Genomic DNA, 12462 nt, shown 5'->3' with positions numbered 1-12462 from the left:
ATAAGGTAAGGTAATTTTTTCTTGGGCTTCCTAGGTGGCTCAAGTGGTAAAGAATCTGCCTGCTCGCCAATGCAGAAGACTTGAGTTCCATCCCTGGAGTGGGAAGATCCTTGGAGAAGGAAATGGTAATGCACTCCAGTATTCTTGCCTGGGAAATCCAGTGGACAGAGGAGCCTGATGGGGTACCATCCATGGGGTACCATCCATGGGGTCGCAAAACAGTTGGACACAACTTAGCAAGTAAATGATAGCAGTAGTATTTCCTTTGAAATTATCTTTATTATTATGTTGAGAAGTCAGTGAGATTTAGAGATTAGAACACTGGGTTTGGAATAAAAAATCCATGGATTTTAAAGGTAGATCTACCATCAAGCTCTGGGTGATGTTAGGTAGATGACTTCTCTAAGACTAAACTCCCCATCTATAACTTACCTCTAGTTTACCTCACAGGATGGTTATAAGTTTCAAACTGAATATAACACACAAAAAGCAAGAGAACTTATAAAATTTTAGAATTTTTCATTGATCCTATCATTCTGCTACACGTTATCTTTGATATATGATTATTTTGATATTAATCAGTTTTCAGTTCAGTTCAGTCGCTCAGTCGTGTCCCACTCTTTGCAACCCCATGAATCACAGCACACCAGGCCCCCCTGTCCATCACCAACTCCCGGATTTTACCCAAACTCATGTCCATGGAGTAAGTGATGCCATCCAGCCATCTCATCCTTTGTCATCCTCTTCTCCTCCTGCCCTCAATCCCTCCCAGCATCAGGGTCTTTTCCAACGAGTCAACTCTTCACATGAGGTGGCCACAGTATTGGAGTTTCAGCTTCAATATCAGTCCTTCCAATGAATGCCCAGGACTTTAGGATGGACTGGCTGGATCTCCTTGCAATCCAAGGGACTCTCAAGAGTCTTCTCCAACACCACAGTTCGAAAGTGTCAATTCTTCTGTGCTCAGCTTTCTTCGCAGTCCACCTCTCACATCCATACATAACGGGAGAAATATTAATAACCTCAGATATGCAGAAGACACCACTATTATGACAGAAAGTGAAGAAGAACTAAAAAGTCTCTTGATGAAAGTGAAAGAGGAGAGTGAAAAAGTTGGCTTAAAGCTCAACATTCAGAAAACTAAGATCATGGCATCTGGTCCCATCACTTCATGGGAAATATATGGGAAACTGTGGAAACAGTGTCTGATTTTATTTTGGGAGGCTCCAAAATCACTGCAGATGGTGATTGCAGCCATGAAATTAAAAGACACTTAGCTCCTTGGAAGAAAAGCTGTGACCAACCTAGACAGCATATTAAAAAGCAGAGACATTACTTTGCCAACAAATGTCCGTCCAGTCGAGGTTATGATTTTTCTAACCTTTGTCAAAAACCCACTGTCTGAAAATGAGATTTTATATATGTGCTACATCAGAGTTTCTAACACAATTAAAAGAAACATATAAACATAAAGTAATCTCTCATTGTTATTTCTTGATATGAAGGTAGCAGCAAGATGGTCCAGCTATTTGGCTTCCTCTCTTTAGGTTTACTTTATCTAATGTGAGTTAGCTTATTTCATCTGTTTACTGAAGGCTGTAGAATAACTGAGTTGGTTCAGATACTTGGTTTGGTTTACTGAAATATAATTCAAAGTTGCAAAAAGCCATTGTTAAGTGAGTTAGCAGACAGTTTTATCAGAACACTTTCAACTGTTGTGTGATATTCCAGGTGGAACAATTAGCTATTATTTTGAACAGTTTTACCAGCATACTTTATTTATGTGTTATACTCAATCACAGCTCAGTCACATTACTTTGCTATTCACAACAAATTATCCTGAAATACACTGAACTTTGTAGGCCAAACTGAACTATCTGTTATATACGTAAACTCTCAATTCTTTCAAAATGTTTTCAACTCAGAGACAAAAAGAATGTTTACATTTACTGAAAATGTTGATGATTTTCAACAGTCAAGTAAAATCAGTTTCTATAAAGCTCTAGTATATCCTGAGCACTCGGGAGTCTACCAAATATGCTTCCAAATTATTTCTCTTTCTTAGGGTAAGAATGACACAGAATCCCCCAAATATAGGGTGGCTAGTTTTTATGGGCTGGGTATTTTCATAGGCTAACAAGTGTGAGGATTATTCCAGCTATTTAAAGGAAGGGACAAGGATTTCCAGAAATTGAGCCACCACCCACTTTTTCCCATTTTACGGTCGGCCTCAGAACTGTCGTGGCACCTGGGAGTGTGTCATTTAGCCTACTAATAAATCACAATGAGCATACAATGAGACTTGAGATCTACTGGAAGTCAACTCTCCCACCATTGAGGACCTACTTGGTTCTAACCAATTTATGTCTTATCCTCAACAGCTGTGTCATTCTTTCAAAACTTATGCATTGCCCACTACTCTCCTGTTGAACTATGATCAGTAGTTTTAAAATACCCAAGTGATTTGTGTTAAACTGAATTTGAGAACCCTAAGGTAGAGCAAGAAGGGTAAAAATGAACATCTTTGTCTAACATCTTTTAACTGGAAGTAAAACATTGAAACATGGGTTTCAATGCAAACCAATTTAGTTTTAGAAACATCTCACTTTTCTGCCACTCATAGTAAAAAAGAGATGAGAGGGACAGAAATGCCTCTGGTATAAGGTAAAAAGCAGTAAATTTAGAGATCGGAAGAAAGCTTTTAATAGCATTGCTAGTGCGACTATTTTGACTATCTCACAGATGGTGTCATGGCGTAGTAAGATTTTATTTTTGGTAATAGAGTAGAAGAACAGAGTAACAAGGGTGAAAATAAAGAAGGGCGATATTAGGGGCATTTATTGGCATTTTGAGGAAATCTCTATTATTAAGAAAAATTAAACTAAATATTGACTGCAAGTCTTGGAAGTAAGTTTTGTAAGTCTGTCTGGTTGCAATAGAAAACCACAGACTGAGTGTTTATAAATGACAGAAACATATTTCTCACAGCTATAGAGTCTGGAAGTCTGAGATCAGAATGCCAGCATGGACACCTGAGAATTCTTCTCAAGATCATAGACTTCTTCTTATACCCTCATGTGGAAGAAAGAACTACCGAGTTTTGTGAGAGCTCTTTTATAAGAGCATTAATCCCATTCATGAGAATGCAGCTTAACAACCACTGTTGGGGAGCAAACTTTGCTACCCCAAAATGTCTTTTCAGCATGCCAATTATTTCCAGCTGAAAACAATCCAGGCCCAGAAACCTGGGTGCAGGGCTCATGGGGGGGGACTTTATCTCAAGAATTTAAATAGAAGTTCTATTCCCAGAATAGAGCTGTTACCAGACAGATCTATAAAGAATACTAGATAAGTGTGGTGAGGGGGAATTCTAGGCAGAGCCTAAAAGTCAGAGTCTATCCTGTGGCCTATTGTCTTTGCCTGGCCCAGCGAACATTTTTTGTTTGTCAACCAAACACTTGCTTTTACATCTCTGTGTCAGTTGCCTTCCTCACCTCTAAAGTCCCAAATCACTGCCCTCAACATCCTTTTGTCTTTAGCAGAAGATGGTGAGAGTTTTGGCCATTTTGGTGAGTTACTTGGTTCTTCTAGGTCTCTCCCCTGTAAGAATATTATTAAGCTTTGGTTTGATTTTCTCCTGTTAATCTATCTCATGTCAGCTTAATTCTAAGACCAACCAGAAGAGCCTAGAAGGATGGATGAGAGTTTCTTCCTCCACAATGCCACCCAAAGCTTCCACCTTCTAACACTATGACATTGGGCATTAGATTTCCAACATGTGACCTGACAGTGAACAGAAACTTTGAGACCATAGCGTTATTCACAGAGACTGGAGCTTTCCAATAAGCCACCATTCTGACTTAGACTAAAGAAAGATGTCACAACTGATTAGGGTCATCTCAGTCAGTAAAGAATCTGCCTGCAGTGCAGGAGACCCAGGTTCGATCCCTGGGTTGGGAAGATTCCCTGGAGAAGGAAATGCTGACCCACTCCAGTATCAGTCTCATGGACAGAGGAGCCTGGTGGGCTGCAGTCCATGGGGTCACAAAGAGCTGGGCATGACTGAGCGACTAACACTTATTTACTTACTTAGGAAGGCAATGTTTTAAACATTTCACATGTTTTAAACATGTGAATTGAGATGGCAATTAATTGAGAAACTTGGGCAACATAGAAGTTTGATGAAGATGGAAGAAGATCTGTAACTGAAGAAGAGTACAATATGACTAAATCTAAAGATCATGAGATTCCAGAATCAAGGAGAAATGACAGTGTTGTGATATAAAAGACATCGAAGATGAGTGATAATAGGACGTTGTTTGACTTGCCAAGAAGATGGTTATTGGTAATATTCTTAGATGATAGCATCAGAGAAGTATTGGAGGTGGGAGCCTGATTGAATATTGTTAAGAATTTAGTTACAAGCGAGCAACAAAAATGAAAATATTCCATTCTATGAAGAATATTGACTGTCAAGAAAAATAGAAAATGGTAGGCCAGTAAGACAGCACATTGATGGATGATGTTTTGGGGAATTAAGGAATCATATTTGCTTTCTTATGTCTCTCCCCTAACTACATAATTATATCCATCCGCACTAGATATTGTAACCATCATTTCTATCCTCTCTTTGCACACCTGAATAGAAGCTCTTATATCCCAGAACTTTTTGTATAGACCCATATGATAACCTTCCATTTTATGTTTTCTTTTTCCATGTATATTTCTCCAATTGAACTATAAACTCTTGAGTAAGAATTCTGTTTTATTTGCCTCAACAGTCACAGAAACTCATTAGAGATCAATAAGTGACTCAATCAATTATTTTTCATGTTTATTATAGTTAAATTATTTCTAGTGTTTACTTTAGATCAATAAATGACTCAGTCAATTATTTTTCATATTTATTATAGTTATAATTATTTCCAGCATTTACTTCAGATAAATGTTTATGAAAATGGTGTAAAGAAAATGGAAAAACTGAGATATTGAAAATTGTATTCTACTTAGATGCAAAAAAGTTCTATGATATACAAACTGTAAAACAAATGTGGTGCTGGTAGTCAAAATGTGAAGTTCTATTTTTTGACAAACCATTGTGTACTTCTAATATAATCTACATTTCATTCTTCCCTAGGCTACACTATAAATCTAGAGGTTCCATTGGTTTAGGCATTGGGGTTGCTGCCCTGATTTCCCAAGAAATATTTATTTTTACAAATTAAAAAAAAAGATCATGAAAGATACTCATAAATTATTGAAAAACATCAAAATAAATTAATGTAATGCAATATTGATTCAGGAAACCTAGGGGGGGAAAAGCTGAAGTCTCCTTTTGTTTACAACTTCAAGAATGAGGTGACTCTGACTGTATTAAATCGTTAATACATCTGTAACAAGCAGAGAAAGAGACCTCTTGGCAGACGATTTTAGCAAGAAGAACTTAGAAACACTAACCCTATGATAGACTCTTAGACTGATGAGAGAATGCTGGAAATGAAGCAAAAGGGCCATCACCAATTTATCACCAATCCATCATCACCAACTGATTCATCATCATCAGACGATGAATTCCCCTCTATATGACCTCAGTTGGCCTTGGCCTGCAACGGCTCGGAGTAAGGCTTGGGTTCCCAGACAGAGGTTGGGCTAGGTCACGGTGGTGAAAGTACCAGATCCTAGCCACTAGACCAGTGGTCAGTGACAAGGGAACTGGCCCTTCATCTTTGCAGAAAAGAATTTCCACAAAGACACAAAGTAGTGAAGCAAATAAAGTATTTATTAAGAGGAAAATAAGAACAGTACATGTGAATAGACACATGGGCAGACTCGGGAGAGAGTTGCTTAATAGCACCCTCAGGGCAGTTTGAATTACTTTTGTGGGGTATTTCTTGCATTTTGAGTAGCCTGGTTCACAGTCCATGTTTGGTATATATCAGGATCTTCCCATGGATATACACACATCTCTTAGCCAACATGGATTTTACCGAAAAGGAAATGGGCATACCTTGATATATCTCCCCTTTGGCCTCCAAGGAGGCTTTCTGTGAATGTGTGTTCAGGGAGGTCTCCTGACTTTGGGAACAAGAAATATGTGGTCTGGGCAGGGCCCAGCCTCCTCCCTTAATTGTCCTGTTATTCTTGTCTTAGAGTTTCAGTCCATAGGGAATGCATCTCCAATTGTTTTACCTCGGACGGAGAGGTGGGTATCTTCCTCCAACCTGACATGTATGGTTGAGTAGAAAATAAATGAATCAAGATAACTCCCCAGAGAATTAAGTCTAGGATGTTTGCATGCTCTTTACTTTTAAATGATGTAACTTTTAATTCTATGTAGAAGTTTACTATACATTTATTATCTGTTAACTTAGAGTTGTCTTTGCATTAATTGAAGACAAATATAAAATAAAACAAAAACCAGGATTACATTTTAGAGATAACATCCAACTTCAAAGGCTTTCATCAGTGACTGAATGTGAGCTGTTCTGGACATGATCACGCATATTAAAGGTTAGTTGATAAAAGACTTTCCAAAGCAAATAAGAGTTTGAAAGCTTTTATATAGGCTGGAAAAAACTGTCCTCATGTTTGTTTCCTTAGGACTCCATACTATGTTCATACACAGTTGATACTTAACAAGCACTTGAAAGATTGAATGGACAAATTTAAATTATAGAAGTCAAATATAAATATTTGAACAAGAGAAAAGTTGAATATTCTCCAACTGTATTTGCTGCAGGTTCTAAAGGACTCCATACTATGTTCATACACAGTTGATACTTAACAAGCACTTGAAAGATTGAATGGACAAATTTAAATTATAGAAGTCAAATATAAATATTTGAACAAGAGAAAAGTTGAATATTCTCCAACAGTATTTGCTGCAGATTCTAAAGAGATGGGATAAGGCAAAGAGTGCCTGAATTAAATGTTTGCAGAGGTAGGAGAAATTCTGAACTATGAAAGATACAATCATAGCAGCACTTGGGGAGCAGCTGGATATAAAGGGAAAGAAAAGAAAATATCAAAGAGAAGGCCAAGTTTACTGACACAGTAAGCCATTATATGTCATTAAAAAATGATGAGTTGTTCTAGTTTGGGAGCAAAAATATATTGAGTCAATTTCCAAGAAATAATCTCCTAAATCACATTGAATGCTGTGTTCGCTATAAAATCATGCTGGGTTTCTTTCATTTCCAGATGCCATAGTCTGTTTTTTTTTTTTTTTTCAAAAGTACAGCTACTATAATTCAATCATATAAGCATTCAAGTTCTGTTTGTGTCCCCTGGCCTGTCTCCAGAACCAAACTGAGTCACTAGACTGAACAACTATTTAGTATATGATTGACCAAGCTAATGGTCTGGCATCATACAGAAAGAGCTAATGGTTTCTAATTTATATTCTCCCTATAATTAGTAAACTGTGTACAAATGGGACACAATAGTGGGAGTTTCTATGATCATTTTCAAACACAATAAAATAACTTGTCATCATGTACTCTTACATGTTCTGTCGAGAACCTCTAATAAGAAATCAGTCACTCAGTCATGTCCAGCTCTTTGTGACCCCATGAACCGCAGCACACCAGGCCTCCCTGTCCATCACCAACTGCCGGAGTCCACCCAAACTCATGTCCATTGAGTTGGTGATGCCATCCAACCATCTCATCCTCTGTCTTCCCCTTCTCCTCCTGCCTTCAATCTTTCCCAGCATCAGGGTCTTTTCAAATGAGTTGACTCTTCACATCAGGTGGCCAAAGTATTGGAGTTTCAGCTTCAACATCAGTCCTTCCAAATGAACACCCAGGACTGATCTCCTTTAGGATGGACTGGTGGGATCTCATTGCAGTCCAAGGGACTCTCAAGAGTCTTCTCCAACAGCACAGTTCAAAAGCATCAATTCTTTGGAACTCAGTTTTCTTTATAGTCCATCTCTCTCATATCCATACATGACTACTGGAAAAACCATAGCCTTGACTAGATGGACCTTTGTTGACAAAGTAATGTCTGCTTTTTAATATGCTATCTAGGTTGGTCATAACTTTCTTTCCAAGGAGTAAGCATCTTTTAATTCCATGGCTGCAATAACCATATACAGTGATTTTGGAGTCCCCAAAAATAAAGTCAGCCACTGTTTCCGCTGTTTCCCATCTATTTCCCATGAAATGATGGGACTTGATGCCATGATCTTAGTTTTCTGAATGTTAAGCTTTAAGCCAACTTTTCACTCTCCTCTTTCACTTTCATCAAGAGGCTTTTAAGTTCTTTGCTTTCTGCCTTAAGGGTGGTGTCGCCTGCATATCTGAGGTGATTGATAGTTCTCCCGGCAATCTTCCAGCTTGTGCTTCATCCAGTCTTGCATTTCTCATGATGTACTCTGCATATAAGTTAAATAAGCAGGAAGACAACATACAGCCTTGACGTCCTCCTTTTCTTATTGGGAACCAGTCTGTTGGTCCATGTCCAGTTCTAACTGTTGCTTCCTGACCTGCATACAGGTTTCTCAAGAGGCAGGTCAGGTGGTCTGGTATTCCCATCTCCTTCAGAATTTTCCACAGTTTATTGTGATCCACACAGTCAAATGTTTTGGCATAGTAAATAAAGCTGAAATATTTCCTAAATTTTATTTATAGAAACAGGGCAAATGAAGGAAACAGACATTGTCAAGACCCAGAAGTCTACAGAAGAAATGGAAGCCAGTTAGATATTAAGTATTATTTTGTTTACCAAGCCCATGCTGTCTCCTGTAACACAAGTTGAATCAGGTGATTAGCAATATATTTGTATACTTTTCTAGGAATAAACTTGTCTCAATTTTCATGCTTTTTAAAATACCAAATTTCAGTGAGTTTTCTGAGAAGAAAAGAAAGAGAGAGAGGAAGAGAGAGAGAGAAAGAAAAAAGGCAAGAAAGAAAGAAAATGTTTATCAATCTTAAATATAGAGTGAAGCCAATTTTTATCATTAACAGCAGCAATATCAACAACACTTACAGGTAACATATTCAGGTACTGTACAATTTAAGTCTGTTAACTAGCTCAGGCTCATTCTACTCACTGCACGATAGACCAATAAATCCAAGATGGTGTTGAGCAAAGAATATGACTTTATCCAGAGAGCAGGCTGACCAATAAGATGGCAGACTGATGTCTCAAAATAACATCTTGTCAGGACCTGGAAACCAGATTCTTTTATGGATCAGAGATGGGGGGAGTTGAAGAAACAAAGTAGAAAGACCATTTAAAATTTCCACATTTCTACTAGAATGTCAGGCCTCAGACAGGGGGATGCTTTAGTTTCACTTTCTCAGTCATTTCACAGGTGATATGAAATGGAATATCTCCTGTCATTTCAATAAACAAAGATGCCCCAGTGATTTGCAATTCTAGCATCCCCACATATGAATTTCTGAGCCATGCTAGTAAGCAGAAAATGAGGTGCACCATTCCTACACAAAGGACTCTAGAATGTGAGTCCTTCACAGGTGGGCAGGGTCAGGCTACCTCTCTGTGAGCCAAACAAAGGCACCCTAGCTCAAAGTTCTGTTGCGGGGGGAGGGTGGGGGAGGTGGGGGGTGTGTGTAAGCAGGGCTCCCTGAGACAGGCCAACAGGTAGGACTATAATAACAAAAGCAGCAGAATAAGACTTAAAGTCACAGAAGCAGATTCCAGTATGGAGTCAAAATTAACCCTTCCTAGTTACAAATCCATTAAATAGTCGACTAAAAAAGATGCACAACTTGAGAGCTGCGAGTTTTATTTAGGGCAAAATGCGGACTGCAGCCTGGAGGCAGCATCTCAGAGAGCTCAGAAAGACTGCTCCAAAGAGGGAGTGGGGGATATATAAGGTTTAGGTGAAGGGAGAGTTCCGTGTCATTAGGCAACCAGTGTACAAAAGGGTTTGTTCGTCATGTGGGTCTGATGTCGTCATGAAGGGATTCAGTGCTTCTCTAGATCTGAGGAGATGCAAGGACTGAGATCATAAAATCTGTTCCTGAAAACCTCCAACTGTCTAAAGACCTGTCTCACCAGATTCCTGGGAGCACGGAGAACCTGAACTCCCTCGGAGGCTGTTGATGGTCAACAGCTGTGGCAGCGTGGGGCTCAGTCTCCCTAGAGATGGAACAGTGCAAATGCTTTTTTGTTCCATCGTTGGCCTTTGCTCTTGGTAAGTTCCAATTTGGAGTTGACAAAATGTAGCATAGAAATGATAGTATTGAGGATTTTGCTCTTTTCTGCCTTTTCCCCAAAACACTTTTGTGAACCCTGTGAAAAGTAGCCAAGAATTCAGAACACATCCTGAGAAGGACAGGGGCTCTAAACACCTAAGGTCGGTAAAGCTAAGATTTAAAACCTTGTTCTCTGCATTTGTTCAGTCTCTACTTCAACTCCTGGAGCCAAGAACTGTGAATGAGCAAGTTACTCATTCTCTGTGGTATTCAGTTTCCTCGTCTATAAATGTTGGTTAAACTCGATTCTTACTTCACAGTTCTATAACTGGAAGCTGTAAAATGTGATAACAAATGTCATTGACTTCTGGTGTTCAGAAACTAAGTCTACCCCTTTCCAGATGTGTGACTTTGAAAAATTTGCCTGACCTGCCTTTGTTTCAGTTTCCTCATTTTAAAAAAAAGGGGATGGGGGCGGGGCAAACTACTTGTTTCATTGATTTGACAGAATCAAATATCAAAATTCTTGTAATGAATATAGTTGAGAACCTAGCCCAGGAAAGCACTCAATAAATGTTGGTCATTGAAACATATGCTCATTTTCAGACCACACTCACGGAAATGTTAATTTCTTTGCTTTCTATAGTTTAATTTATTCTTGGGTTTTTGCTTTGCTCAAGAGCAGAATTAAATTAGTCATGATTGAAGCTGAATCTAGTCTCTGTACCATTACAATGAATTAACTTTTGGAGACAGAGTTTTGGGTGAAGTAGAAAACAATAGCTTTATTGCTTTGCCAGGCAAAGAAGGCAAATCAGACTAATGTCCTCAAAACTGTGTCCCAACCTGGATTAGATAGTGAGAAGTTTTAGAGTAATGGTTCAAAGAAGGAGTTATCAGTTCAAGGATATTTTGCTGATTGGTTGGTGGTGAGGTAAGTAAAAGCACCATCAACCTGGTTCCAACCAGTCTGGGATTTATGTGCTTGTTGGCAGCATACCTGTTAATTTCTCCCACTTGGTGGAAGTTTCAGTATCTGCAAAACATCTCAAAGATAATGTTATGTATGCCTTGATGGGAAACGATGACTTTTGCTCCAAGGATGCACTATTGTTCTCTTAACTGTTTCTCCCTTATCTCTGCATCCCCTCCCTCCCCCAATTAACAATTGTTTGAACCCATTCCTTGCAAATTAGGGAAGGTCTAGGAGGCTGAATGAAGCCTATTTCCTGTAATCAAGAAATGGGGGACACGGAAAGGCTTTTTTTGTTCCCAAGAGCCCCACAAGGTCTTGTTAGGTATTACAGTCATTTGGTGTGTGTGTGTGTGTGTGTGTGTGTATGTGTGTGAGTGTGTGTGTGAGTGTGTGTGTTAGTCACTCAGTCATGGTCAACTCTTTGTGATCCCATGAACTATAACCCTCCAGGCTCCTCTGTCCATGGAACTCTCCAGGCAAGAATATGGGTTCAGTCACTTCAGTCGCTCAGTCGTGTCTGACTCTTAGCGACCCCATGGACTACAGCACGCCAGCCTTCCCTGTTCGTTACCAACTCCCAGAGCTTACTCAAATTCATGTCCATTGAGTCGGTGATGCCATCCAACCATCTCATCCTTTGTTGTCCACTTCTCCTCCTGCCTTCAATCTTTCCCAACATCAGGGTCTTTTCAAATTAGTCAGTTCTTCACATCAGATAGCCAAAGTATTAGAGTTTCAGCTTCAACATCAGTCCTTCTGATGAACATTCAGGACTTATTTCCTTTAGGATTGACTGGTTTGATCTCCTTGCAGTCAAGGAACTCTCAAGAGTCTTCTCCAACACCACAGTTCAAAAGCATCAGTTCTCTGATGGTCAGCTTTCTTTATAGTCCAACTCTCACATCCATACATGACTACTGGAAAATCCATAGCTTTGACTAGACAGAACTTTATCAGCAAAGTAATGTCTCCCCTTTTTAATATGCTGTCTAGGCTGGTCATAGCTTTTTTCCCAAGAACCAAGCATCTTTTAATTTGATGGCTGCAGTCACCATCTGCAGTGACTTCGGAGCCCCCCAAAATAAAGTCCATCAGCTTCCATTGTTTCCCCATCTATTTGCCATGAAGTGATGGGACCAGATGCCATGATCATAGTTTCTTGAACGTTGAGTTTTAATCCAACTTTTTCACTCTCCTCTTTCACTTTCCACAAGAGGCTCTTTAGTGGTTCTTTGCTTTCTGCCATAAGTGTGGTGTCTATTTCTCCTGGAAATCTCCTGAAGAATACTGGAGTGAGTATCTATTCCCTGCTCCAGTGGA

The sequence above is a fragment of the Odocoileus virginianus genome, chromosome 21, assembly GCF_023699985.2.
Source record: "Odocoileus virginianus isolate 20LAN1187 ecotype Illinois chromosome 21, Ovbor_1.2, whole genome shotgun sequence".
NCBI lineage: Eukaryota > Metazoa > Chordata > Mammalia > Artiodactyla > Cervidae > Odocoileus > Odocoileus virginianus.
This window is presented reverse-complemented; position numbering follows the sequence as displayed.